This window comes from Aquarana catesbeiana, linkage group LG04 (genome assembly GCF_042186555.1).
Source record: "Aquarana catesbeiana isolate 2022-GZ linkage group LG04, ASM4218655v1, whole genome shotgun sequence".
NCBI classification, from domain to species: domain Eukaryota; kingdom Metazoa; phylum Chordata; class Amphibia; order Anura; family Ranidae; genus Aquarana; species Aquarana catesbeiana.
The window spans coordinates 663,507,196-663,521,653 of record NC_133327.1 but is presented as its reverse complement, the minus strand read 5'-3'; positions in this window follow the sequence as shown (position 1 = coordinate 663,521,653).

Below are 14,458 nucleotides of genomic sequence, written 5' to 3'. Positions count from 1 at the left end.
TGTAAAGCATGTCATGTTTGGTATCCATGTACTCGGTCTAAGATCATCTTTTTTATTTCATCAAACATTTGGGCAATATAGTGTGTTTTAGTGCATTAAAATTTAAAAAAGTGTGTTTTTTCCCCAAAAAATGCGTTTGAAAAATCGCTGCGCAAATACTGTGTGAAAAAAAAAAATGAAACACCCACCATTTTAATCTGTAGGGCATTTGCTTTAAAAAAATATATAATGTTTGGGGGTTCAAAGTAATTTTCTTGCAAAAAAAAAAAAACTTTTTCATGTAAAAAATAAGTGTCAGAAAGGGCTTTGACTTCAAGTGGTTAGAAGAGTGGGTGATGTGTGACATAAGCTTCTAAATGTTGTGCATAAAATGCCAGGACAGTTCAAAACCCCCCCAAATGACCCCATTTTGGAAAGTAGACACCCCAAGCTATTTGCTGAGAGGCATGTCGAGTCCATGGAATATTTTATATTGCGACACAAGTTGCGGGAAAGAGACAAATTTTTTTTTTTTTTTTTTTTTTTTTTGCACAAAGTTGTCACTAAATGATATATTGCTCAAACATGCCATGGGAATATGTGAAATTACACCCCAAAATACATTCTGCTGCTTCTCCTGAGTACGGGGATACCATATGTGTGAGACTTTTTGGGAGCCTAGCCGTGTACGGGACCCCGAAAACCAAGCACCGCCTTCAGGCTTTCTAAGGGGCGTGAATTTTTGATTTCACTCTTCACTGCCTATCACAGTTTCGGAGGCCATGGAATGCCCAGGTGGCACAAAACCCCCCCAAATGACCCCATTTTGGAAAGTAGACACCCCAAGCTATTTGCTGAGAGGTATAGTGAGTATTTTGCAGACCTCACTTTTTGTCACAAAGTTTTGAAATTTGAAAAAAGAAAAAAAAAAAAAGTTTTTTCTTGTCTTTCTTCATTTTCAAAAACAAATGAGAGCTGCAAAATACTCACCATGCCTCTCAGCAAATAGCTTGGGGTGTCTACTTTCCAAAATGGGGTCATTTGGGGGGGGTTTGTGCCACCTGGGCATTCCATGGCCTCCGAAACGGTGTTAGGCAGTGAAGAGTAAAATCAAAAATTCACGCCCTTAAAAACGCTGAAGGCGGTGATTGGTTTTCGGGGCCCCGTACGCGGCTAGGCTCCCAAAAAGTCCCACACATGTGGTATCCCCATACTCAGGAGAAGCAGCTAAATGTATTTTGGGGTGCAATTCCACATAGGCCCATGGCCTGTGTGAGCAATATATCATTTAGTGACAACTTTGTGCAAAAAAAAAAAAAAAAAAAAAAAAAAGTGTCACTTTCCCGCAACTTGTGTCAAAATATAAAATATTCCATGGACTCAATATGCCTCTCAGCAAATAGCTTGGGGTGTCTACTTTCCAAAATGGGGTCATTTGGGGGGGGGTTGTGCCACCTGGGCATTCCATGGCCTCCGAAACTGTGATAGGCAGTGAAGAGTGAAATCAAAAAGTTACACCCTTAGAAATCCTGAAGGCGGTGATTGGTTTTCGGGGTCCCATACGCGGCTAGGCTCCCAAAAAGTCCCACACATGTGGTATCCCCATACTCAGGAGAAGCAGCTGAATGTATTTTGGGGTGCAATTCCACATAGGCCCATGGCCTGTGTGAGCAATATATCATTTAGTGACAACTTTTTGTAAATATTTTTTTTTTTTTTTTTTTTGTCATTATTCAATCACTTGGGACAAAAAAAATAAATATTCAATGGGTTCAACATGCCTATCAGCAATTTCCTTGGGGTGTCTACTTTCCAAAATGGGGTCATTTGGGGGGGTTTTGTACTGCCCTGCCATTTTAGCACCTCAAGAAATGACATAGGCAGTCATAAACTAAAAGCTGTGTAAATTCCAGAAAATGTACCCTAGTTTGTAGACGCTATAACTTTTGCGCAAACCAATAAATATACGCTTATTGACATTTTTTTTACCAAAGACATGTGGCCGAATACATTTTGGCCTAAATGTATGACTAAAATTGAGTTTATTGGATTTTTTTTATAACAAAAAGTAGAAAATATCATTTTTTTTCAAAATTTTCGGTCTTTTTCCGTTTATAGCGCAAAAAATAAAAACTGCAGAAGTGATCAAATACCATCAAAAGAAAGCTCTATTTGTGGGAAGAAAAGGACGCAAATTTCGTTTGGGTACAGCATTGCATAACCGCGCAATTAGCAGTTAAAGCGACGCAGTGCCAAATTGGAAAAAGACCTCTGGTCCTTAGGCAGCATAATGGTCCGGGGCTCAAGTGGTTAATGCCTGTTGCTAGGGGATCCCTCATAATCTGCCTCCTTCGGTGCCTGGGCTCCAGATGTTGCTTCCCTTGGTGCAGGAAGGGAGATCAGCTCTCCCCCCCTCCCTCTAGGCCATCATCTGGGACACATGACAGGTGCCAGATGATTGTGTGGCCAGTCACGGCGCGTGGCGCGGCTTGTGCATGCGCAGTGGGTGCCCGGCCGTGAAGCCACAGCCGGGCACCCACAGTTACAATGCCGGCATCGCCGAGTGGAGGGGGAGACGGGCCCCGCATCGCTGGACCCTGGGACAAGTAGGTGTCCGATTATTAAAAGTCAGCAACTGTAGTATTTGTAGCTGCTGACTTTTATTATTTTTTTTTTTTAAGCAAAACTCCACTTTAACCCCTTGATCGCCCCTGATGTTAACCCCTTCCCTGCCAGGGTTATTAGTACAATAACAGTGCATATTTTTAGCACTGATTACTGTAATAATGTCACTGGTTCCCAAAAAAGTGTCAAAAATGTCAGTTAGGCATCCGATCTGTCTGCTACAATGTCACAATGTGACAATTGATAATGTCACAGTCCCACTAAAAATAGATCACCGCCATCACTATTAAAAGTATAAGAATAAAAATGCCATAAATCTATTCCCTATTTTTTAGACACTATAACTTTTGCGCAAACTAATCAATATACGCTCATTGCGATTTTTTTTTAACCAAAAATATGTACAAGAATACATATTGGCCTAAACTGAGGAAGAAATTAGATTTTTTTTTAAATTTTTTGGGGGGGATATTTATTATAGCAAAAAGTTAAAAATCGTGCTTTTTTTTTCAAAATTGTCGTTACTTTTTTGTTTATAGCGCAAAAAATAAAAACCGCAGAGGTGATCAAATACCAAAAAAAGAAAGTTCTATTTGTGGGGGGAAAAAAGGACATACAATTTGGTTGGGTACAGCATCGCACGACCGCGTAATAATTCTCAGTTAAAGCGATGCAGTGCCTCGCAAAAAATGGCCTGGTCATTAAGGAGGTCATGAAGAGGTCCCCTGATGACGTCAGTTGTGACGGAACGGCCGTAGGGTCACAACGTGAACGCGCTTTGCACATGCGCGGCTTTTTTTTTTAGTAGCGGTTGGGTTTATCTATTCATTACTCCTCATCCCTGCTAGTAAATTTTTTATGATCGTTTTTAATTATCAAATAAACCAGTTAAAGGTTATCTGCACTATCGGACTCTCTTTTCTTTTTGGAGTATACACGGTTTGCCCTAACCGGACCTCTGGAAAAGCCTGCCCTCTGCTGTGTGGATACTGCCTCCAGGAATGCATCATCCAAGGTGTTTCCTGCTTCTGCTGATCAGCTATTCATCAAAGATGTTGGTGGGACTCCGGCAGTGTTCCCTGTGGCGTTATTCGCTCTTCTAAGCCTGTTCTGACCCTGAATAAGGGCGGTCGCAGGCTTTCCGGTAAGCCTCCATTATCTTACTATCAGGTGACGGGCAGCACCAGTGGTGGAATACAGACACAGGGTCTTGCTTTGGATATCCCTTCCTTCTGGATCTTATTGCACTTCATGGACTTTATTGCACTTTATGGACTGTTTCCATTTAATTTATTACTTTATTTGCACGATTAATTATATCTTATTTGCATTATTAACTGTTAATTGAACTTATAGACCAATAGATTTTTATCAAATTAGTCACAAGTCACTTTCAGCACAGTGTTGGTTCATTGTTATATTACACACATTATTTTTGATATTTTTTCCAGCTCTGCACTTTTCTCTTTTTACATTAAGGAGGTAAAACCTTCCGGTCCTTAAGTGGTTAAACCTCATGCACACTGGATGTTATAAAAACGACAGTAGCTTTAGGCCCCTTTTCCATGGAGCAGGTCCGTCAAAGCAGAATTCGCCTGCTCAGTGGGGGATCTCTCCGCTGATCCCCGCAGGCGGATGACAGATCCTTGTCCCCTCCACTATGCTCCTCTATGGGGCAGTAGGATGGAAACAGACTGCTTATCCGTTTCCATCCGGTTGTCATCTGATCTGCTGGTCTAGATGTTGATAACAGACACTCAAAACAGATTCATGCTACAAAGGTGATGTTGGGATTACAAAAGAAACCAGTAAAAATGAAAAGGCAGGTAAGAGGTCAGCCTAAAAACAAAAAAAAACAAAAAAAAAAAGTACATACATGGAAGGAATGCCTGACCAAAAGGTAAGAGCCCCACTTTATTTATTGATATTGTGCTAAAAGACCGCCAAAGGATTTTGGAGGTCAATGAAACCCACAAAACACTTTGGTGTCTTGTAGCACAATACCAATAAACTAATTTGGACTCTTATCTTTTGGTAATGTGAATCCTTCCATATATGCATGTTTTGTTTTTTTTTTTCTGGTAACCTGCTGGGGTAGCCACTGGAGGGTAGCCTTGACTGTCATGATCATCCTAGCCTGAGCCAGTGGGCTTTTCAAATGTTTTGCCCTCTCACTACTTTGCTTAAACTCATATCAAAGTCCCAGCGCCTCTTGGATGCCTTTTTTTTTTTCATTGAAGCTTAAAAGCAAAGTCTGCAATATTGTGTAATAAGTGTACTTGCTTTTTATGTGCCGCAGGAGGTAGCATATGAAATATTCTACACCTAACTCTCAAAACTTAGCACCACTAAGCTTCAGTTCCTGGCTATTGTGTGTGGTCCTGCCATTGTGACTATGAATAAAAAGTAATCTTCTCATTCATAACAGCAAGAAGTCCATTATTCAAAGAGGGAACATGGATTCATGCTACCTAACCACTCTAAAGCCCTATACACACAATAGGATTTTCTGACAACAAAATCCTGGATTTATTTCTGACGGATGTTGGCTCAAACTTGTCTTGCATACACACGGTCACACAAATGTTGTCGGAAATTTCGAACGTCAAGGACGCGGTGATGTGACACGTGTACGACGACTTGAGAAAAATGAAGTTCAATAGCCAGTGCGGCTCTTCTGCTTTCTGATTCCGAGCATGCGTGGAATTTTGTGCGTCGGAATTGTGTACACACGATTGGAATTTACGACAACGGAGTTTGTTGTCTGAAAATTTGAGATCCAGGTCTCAAATTTTGTTTGTCTGAAATTCCGACGTAAAATGTCCGATGGAGCCTACACATGGTCGGAATTTCCGATAACAAGCTCCCTTCGAACATTTGTTTTCGGAAAATCCTATCGTGTGTACAGGGCATTGCTGTGGGGCAAATGGGCATACTTGTATGTCCCCTTTAATTGGCGGGGCTAGTGGGTGCGCACCCGCCGCGTACATCATGACCACGCCCGCGGGTCCTGCGGACTCGATGTCTGCCGGTGTCCCGCAATCGTGTCACAGAGCCACAGAACGGGGAGATGCTTATGTAAACAATGCATTTCCCCATTCTGCCTAGTGACATGACAGGGATCTACTGCTCCCTGTCATCGGGAGCAGCGATCGCTGTCATGTCATTGGAAGCCCATCCCCCCTACAGTTAGAATCACTCCTTAGGACACACTTAACCCCTTGATCGCCCCCTTGTGTTTATCCCCTTCCCTGCCAGTGTAATTTACACAGTAATCAGTGCATTTTTATAGCACTGATCTCTGTATAAATGACAATGGTCCCAAAATAGTGTCACAAGTGTCCGATCTGTCCACCATAATGTCATTGCTAATAAAAAAAAAATGCCAGACATCTATCCACTATTTTGTAGACGCTATAACTTTTGCGCAAACCAAACAATATACGCTTATTGAGATTTTTTTACCAAAAATATTTAGAAGAATACATATCATATAGCCTGATATATGAAAAAAATGCGCCGCGCCTAGGGGTGTAACTGAATAACTGTAAATCTAAGTACAAATCATAGATAATAAAGCGTGCATATCAAATAGAGCCTAAAGCTCTGATCACTTACTAAGATCACCTGCTGTGTGAATCCTATGACCAAACACACTAAAAAATATCTAGTGCAATAAATCACAAAGTGCAATGTGCATAGAAAAACGTAATAAGATAAATATACAATCCACAGTGATTAAAATATAATCATTCCTAATAAGGTGTATATGCTAAAAAATTTTACACATATGTAGATCCACTGTGATTAAAATGAAAAAGAAAAAAATTAAATAAAACAATATATATATTCGTAAAACACAAACAGAGTAAATCAATCACATGCGTGGGCGAATTGAAACTTTAATCGCCCTAATAAAGGTGTTCAAATCACATCCGTGAAAGAATCTTCCAATCCAGTAACATAAAGTGACCAAGTTCAAATAAAAGTCAGTGTAATGGTGATGGTTCAAAGAAAAAGTTCCAGTTTTGAATCAAACGTGCCCAAAGAAAAACATGCTGTGAAGTGCCTTGGTGACCCCCAATGTGATTGCGCTCACCTTGGAGCGTGTGACACAGGTTTTAATTGTGTCAATACACGCTTTTGGAGCCACCCCTGGGCTCAGTATTAGGTACAGCTGATTCCCACACTGGATTCTTTATGGCTCCACTCACATCAGACCATATAAAAGAAAAAGGCTAATATAGTATAATACCGTAGGATACTTTTATTAAAATCACATCCAATCCCCACATGGGGTACTCACATTTATAAGGTGCTCATGTGCACCAAACATAACATAGGAAAAAACGGCTGTGCGGCGTGCTGCGGGGTGTGAGAGCTCCACAACCCAGCTCTGTGCTGATCGCTCCGTCCTGGCCCCTCCCCTACGCGTCTTCGACACAGGGAGTCACGTGTCTTCATCAGGGGGATATGATTGGACGGGCGCTCTACAGTTTAAATACCCTAACGGCGGCCATTTTGTGTAAGACCGCGGACATTAATATGCTGGGCTCCACTCCTCCTAGTGAATTTAAAGCCATTAACAGCGGCCATTTTGCGTGGGACCGCAGACATATATACAATGGGCTCCGCTTTGAATACTCACAGCACAAAAATAATGCATCTATACGAACTCCAAATATAACTATATCCTGTAATAAAAATATCCTGTAATAAAAATACCCAGGACGGAGCTAGGAAGGGATTGGAAACTCACACCGCTCAGCATACCCTCAAACTAAGTAAATACTAGTAAACATGGAAATGACTGTAATGATGATTAATAAATAATATGCAGGCATAGTGCAGACATGGTGATTAAATGTATAAATGTATAACCTACCCTTTAGATAAACTCCATAAGAATATATGCTGGGAAACAACTACCCGTATCATCACAATAAAAAATCTTTAATAAAATAAAATAAAATTGGGTTTTAGGGCAAACTAAAAAAAAAAAAAAAAAAAAAAAAATTAAAAAAATTGGGTTTTATGGCAAGCGGATAAACGCCCTTTAATTGCATGATCTGCGAGTTGAATGTCATAATCGCATGGTGTATGAATATAGATCAACATTAAAAACTAATTTTAAAACCTAGGTCAGGTTTATACATGCCCCACAATCGCACAACATGCGATTAAATAATATTTAATCGCATGGTGTGAAATATAATATAAAACATCAATAATTAATTAAAAACAAACGAAAAGGAGCTGATTTGATTAAGTCTAAGGTCAAGTTCGTGTGTGACCATCGATCGCACAACTTACAACTAGGTGTATAAAATCGCATGATGTGTAAATACAGTAAAAAATATCAAAAATTACTTAGAAAACATACCCTCAAACTAAGTAAATACTAGTAAACATGGAAATGACTGTAATGATGATTAATAAATAATATGCAGGCATAGTGCAGACATGGTGATTAAATGTATAAATGTATAACCTACCCTTTAGATAAACTCCATAAGAATATATACTGGGAAACAACTACCCGTATCATCATAAAAAAATCTTTAATAAAATAAAATTGGGTTTTAGGGCAAACTAATAAAAAAAAAAAAAAAAAATTGGGTTTTATGGCAAGCTGATAAACGCCCTTTAATCGCATGATCTGCGAGTTGAATGTCATAATCGCATGGTATATGAATATAGATCAACATTAAAAACTAATTTTAAAACCTAGGTCAGGTTTATACATGCCCCACAATCGCACAACATGCGACTAAATAATATTTAATCGCATGGTGTGAAATATAATATAAAACATCAATAATTAATTAAAAACAAACGAAAAGGAGCCGATTTGATTAAGTCTAAGGTCAAGTTCGTGTGTGACCATCGATCGCACAACTTACAACTAGGTGTATAAAATCGCATGGTGTGTAAATACAGTAAAAAATATCAAAAATTACTTAGAAAACATGCGAGATCAAATTCCTTGTTCAACCCACCAGGCGACAAGGAGCCAAGTTGGTATATCCACCATGACTCGCGTTTGCTGATGTCCCTGGTATAGTTAGAGCCTCTCCAATTACGTTTTGGGGCCTCCAATCCCCAAAAACTCATACCCTGCGTGCTCTGATTATGCGCATTCTTAAAATGTACGTATAAAAAATGGCTATCAGATCCATTCCGTATGTTCCTAACGTGCTCCTCCATACGGTCTTTTAAAGCCCTAATAGTACGGCCAACATAGAACAAATTGCAAGGGCACTGGATTACATATACCACTCCAATGGTGTCACAAGAAACAAAGTCATCTATCTTGTATATTTGTCCATTACGGGGGTTATGGAATTCTTTAACTCTCTTAGTGTTAGATGGTACTCTGATACAACTATAACATCTCCCACATCCAAAAAAGCCCTTTAAATCCCAGAACATCTTCGGTTTTGGTAGGGGAGGTTCTACTACATTGTGTACTAATCGGTCACGTAGACAGGGCGCTCTTTTATAAACAATCTTAGGACTGTCAGGTATCAATTCTCTTAAATGACAGTCCTGTTTGAGTACATTCCAGTACTTTTTTAAAATCTTCTCTACGTCCTTACTTTGTAGACAATAATCCAAAACTATACAAGTTCCATCATATTCATCATCACCCACAGTAATATCTTTATCTTTCAGTAAATCATCCCTACTATAATTCTTCACCAAACTTTTCTCTTTTTCTAAAAATTCTTCCTTGTAACCTTTATCCAGAAACATCTTTTTTAATCTATCCGCTTGGGAATCAAAGTCATCATCTTGCGTACAGTTTCTCCTCATTCTTGTGAACTGTCCTCTGGGGATATTGCTAAGCCACGGTTTGTAATGGCAACTAGTAGTAGGAATGTAGGAGTTGCGATCAGTAGTTTTAAAAAAAGACCTCGTAATAACACCATGGGTTGTGGTCACAATCTCTAAGTCAAGAAAGTGTATGTGGTCCCTACTAATCTCCCAAGTCAGAGAGATACCTCGATCATTATTATTCATAGACTCCAACAATTCCGTTAGTGATTCTGCACTCCCCTTCCATATGATCAAAAGATCATCTATAAATCTTCTGTACAGTAGTAAGTCTCCATATTGCTCAATTTGCACTGACTCCTCTTCCCATTTGGCCATGTACAAGTTTGCTACACTCGGGGCGAATTTCGCGCCCATGGCCACACCCCTTATTTGTAGGAAGAACCTATTATCATACCAAAAAAAGTTATGGTGTAAACAAAAATTTAAACACTCTAAACTGAGGAAAAAAATAGTTTTTTTATATAATTTTTAGGGATATTTATTATAACAAAAAGTAAAAAATATTGCTTTTTTTCAAAATGGTAACTCTTTTTTTGTTTATAGCGCAAAAAATTAAAACCACAGAGGTGATCAAATACCACCAAAAGAAAGCACGTGCCCGAACTAAAGAGACGTTATTTGGCTATAGCACAGTAAAGAGGCTGTCTCAGGGACACATCAGTTTACGGTTCATCCCAGGAACATCACCCTTCTGGATCATTTACAGCCACTGACCACCCAAGCTTTGTCTGACCCAACTCGGCGTATGCCCCATTTGGGTCCATGAGATCTGGTAAGCCTCTTGATTGTCGGTGGTGGTGTGTCTGTCTTCACTCCAGATGTCATATACCTATTGACAGGGGCGGACTGATAACTCATGGGGCCCCCGGGGAATAGGAGATTATGGGGCCCCCAGGCAATCAGAGATTATGGGGCTACACAGTATACACACACACAGTATACAATCACACAGTATACACATACATGTGCACACAGTATACACAGACAGATGTAAAAAAAACACAGATTTATACATACTGTCCCTGGTTTTACTTAGGCTGGCAACCCTGATGGGGCCCCCTATTTGCCCAGGGCCCTCGGGCAGTGCCCGAGTGGCTCAATGGTCAGTCCGCCCCTGCCTATTGACGTGCTCTTTGTCTGAAGTCACATAACCTCTGAGGACTTCCTATCACTAGGACTAATATATATGTGGATGATTTCCTCCTACATTCTATGCTTAGAACTGTTGGTCTATTTTTTCATCTTGATATTGGACATTTCAAAACTTTTTAGAGCCATTGTGCTATTGCTGGGTGTTTGGTGTGCTCCTGTACCTTTAAGGAGGGGTGGGCTCCCCTTCAGTGCACCTGCTCTCATTTAATCCATTAAAATGCATGTGCCTCCACTTTGGGGACACTCATAGTTTAGTGATAGGACCACAGATACAAGGGTGCCGTGACGTGGCTCTGTGGCTCACGCATGCATTTGCAAATGCGTGAGGACTAAACCCCTGTTTTTAACGCATACTGTTAGACAGGTCAATTTGGTTGTCTGCAAGCTGGTGGTAAGTAGGCTTTGTTTTTTTCCTGGGCATTCCCCAGACTTTGTTGGTACCTGATTCCTATGTAGCCTGTTACACACTGAGAGCAAATCACAATTGCTGGTTCCCAAGTGAATCCAAGCTTTAAAAGCTCTTGTGGATGGACAGAATCAAAGTTGTAGACAATGTCAACAAGTTGATTTCTTGCTTGTAGTTCATTGTAAACCTTCCTACAGCATTATTTGTGTATCAATATTTGGGAAAATTGTGGGTTTAATTTTGTTACAAGCTAGAATATGATTGTTTTGGGTTGAATGATACTTAAAGATCATTTCTTCCATACCTGTTAATTCAGTTTCATGCAGTTGCTGGCAATTTAAATCCAAAGTGGCCTCTAAGACAGTGGTCATCAACCCTGTCCTCAGGGCCCACTAACAGGCCAGCTTTGCAAGATAACTCAGATACATCACAGGTGATATCATTTGCTGCTCAGTGATTGCAGTATTCTAGTCTGCATCTCCCCAACGTAATACGTAAAACCTGGCCTGTTAGTGGGCCCTAAGGACAGGGTTGATGACCACTGCTCTAAGAAACTCTAGCTTCTAGATACTCACCAGAATGTCCACTTCATCTCAACTGCTGTAGCCATTGCAAAGCCAAATTATAGTGACATACACATCTGATGGATTCTCTAAAATCAACATACTCCTGTGGAATCCAGCTGTAAGAACAGAATGTTACAGACTTGTGAAAAGGGGTAGAGACACAAGCTACTGGGGAAAACCTTACCATTGTAGTCTCCAGCAGACTAAATAGTGAAATATCTATGTTGATTAGGCTAACTTGTAGGCAGGTGTATGCGTTCTTCCAACCTGTAGGTAGAACTGGGCCATTGCTATAGGTGGAGAGCAGTGTGTTAAGGGAATTATCCCTTTATAAACTCCATTAGTTTCTCAGGGAAGACAATTGTCTGATTGAATCTGAAATCTCTCAATCTCACATGGCCATCTCGACAAGGGACCTTATAAATACAACCCCCCCCCCCCCCCCTGCATTTATCCATGCCTGTAGAAAGTGGTAGGTCGGGGACAAGTACCCACTGGTTAGGGAAAGAGAATGCCTGATCAGCTACCTCGGCCCCCGTCTACAACCTGCTTTGGCAGTTGATGGGCTTTGTTTGCTTCAAGCAGGTTTTGCATTCCCCTAAAATTCTAGGGGAATGCAAAACCTGCTTCAAGGAGGTCAACCACAGATCAAATGAATTTTGAATTCTCTCAGAAGCGTCTCAAACTGATGTCAAACTGATGCCATTGACACAAGCCCAAAGTTCATAAACACAGATACCAAATGTATTTTTAACCCCTTGGCGCCGGCGTCTCCCTTCAGATGGGGGCGGGATTTGTAATCATGTGACCGCCGTGGTTGGCTGTCATGGCCGACACTTGATTGGAAAGCTCCCGATCGCTACTTCGATTGGGAGCTTTCTGTTAGCAGCCGGTAACTGTGCCAGGAATGTGCAGGGCCCTCGCTCACGGCACAGCTATGTTTGCAATCTGGTGCACAAATATGTGGCCGCTCAGTGCCAAGGCCCACCCGCCAAGAGGCTGCATATTGGTGTGCCATTGGCACCAAGAGATTAGATATAGCTGGTAAAAAATCATGAATCTTGCTTTATATTAGCTTCATGTAATCCATGGTTAGCAGGAGACTGCAAGGAATGATAGTACTGCAGATAAAATAGTTCATGGAAATTATTTTTAACTGTAGTTAGCTGTTGGCACAGAATTCAGCCTTGACTCTACATATTTTATAAGAGGATAACAATAAAGTTCAATCAGCTTTCTCCTATCAGAGGTGATAAATGCAATTGTTCTTCCAGCTGTGGGGTTTATTAGTAGCGTTAAAAGATGTACATTGTATCTAAGTCTATCATGCGATGTAATGAAAGCCATTCCACAGTCTATATATTGCAGGCTTGATCTGTTTTGTTTGATCCAAATTGATCGAAGTAGCTAACTGATGGTGTCTGCTGTATTACAACATTGATCTGTGAACATTTAGCACTATAGATTGGTTGGTGTATTAAAAAATGTTCTATGCTTTTCGTAGCCTAGAGTCTAGAGGTCTAGAGACATTGTGGTCTAAAACACTGCATCAAATGATAAGTAGATACACTGGATATGATTTACTGTAGGAAAGGGGATTGTCGTATAGTTAGGGTCATTTCTAGCCAAACATTCGAAATGAGGCCTCAAACACGGGGCTACAGACTGTCATCCTGTTCCTTACTTCACTACATGGACATTCACTGACACAGAACAAGAATGCAGCCAATGAAATCTGAAACGTCTGACCTGCCATCCTTTATCCACTTCACCTCAGGAAGATTTACCCCCCTTCCTGACCAGGTCATTTTTTGCGATACGGCACTATATTTTTATATTTATTTTTATATTTATTTTAACTGACAATTGCGCAGTCGTGCGATGCTGTACCCAAATAAAATGTATGTCCTTTTTTTCCCACAAATAGAGCTTTCTTTTGGTTGGTATTTGATCACCTCCGCAGTTTTTATTTTTTGCGCTATAAAACAAAAAAACGATCGACAATTTTGAAAAAAATAACCAATATTTTTTTATTTTCTCCTCTAAAATATATACAATAGAAAAATGTAAAAAAATCTAATTTCTTCATCAATTTAGAATTTATGTATTCTGCTACATATTATTGGTAAAAATAAATCCCAATAAAGCCTCGTACACACGATCGGATTGTTGACCAACAAAACCGTGGAATTTTGTCCGAAGGGCGTTGGCCCAAATTTGTCTTGCATACAAACGGCCACACAATTGTTGGCCAACCATTACGAACAATTATGAGCGTAGTCACGTACCACGTTGTTTTTCAGCTCTTTAGTGTCACACTTTGGGCTCCTTCTGCTAATTTCGTGTTAGTAGAATTTTGGTGAGTGTTGATTCGCGCTTTTCATTTCGCACTTTTCATTTCGCACTTTTCAGTTTGTTTCTGAACGGCCGTTCGTCAACCAGACATGTTGCGGAATCGGAGGAGATAACGTGTTATTTATTATTGGCCTTGGAGTTATTGCTTTGACATTTTTTTTTTTTGGTTGAATAATGATTTGATTTGGTATATTTTCTATATTTTTGGATGCATAGAATGCACTTTTTGGTTAAGTTCTATTGGCAGATAGCATGTCTAATTTTATTTGTTTTCTTTTTTTAATGCACAATCAAAAAATTATGTAGAATAATACTTGGCTATGTGTTTTACTTCAAATGACAGTTTGGGAGTAGGCAGTTACATTTAAAAAATACAATGTAAAATTGACAAGGGGACACCAACATAGTTGTATCTTTGATCTTAAAAACTACGGGATAATGGTGTTGTGGTGATTTGTCCAAATAAAAAAAAAAAAAAAAAGCATAATAATATTATTCTTGATATCACTAGAAAAAAAAAGCCTTTGAAAATTTG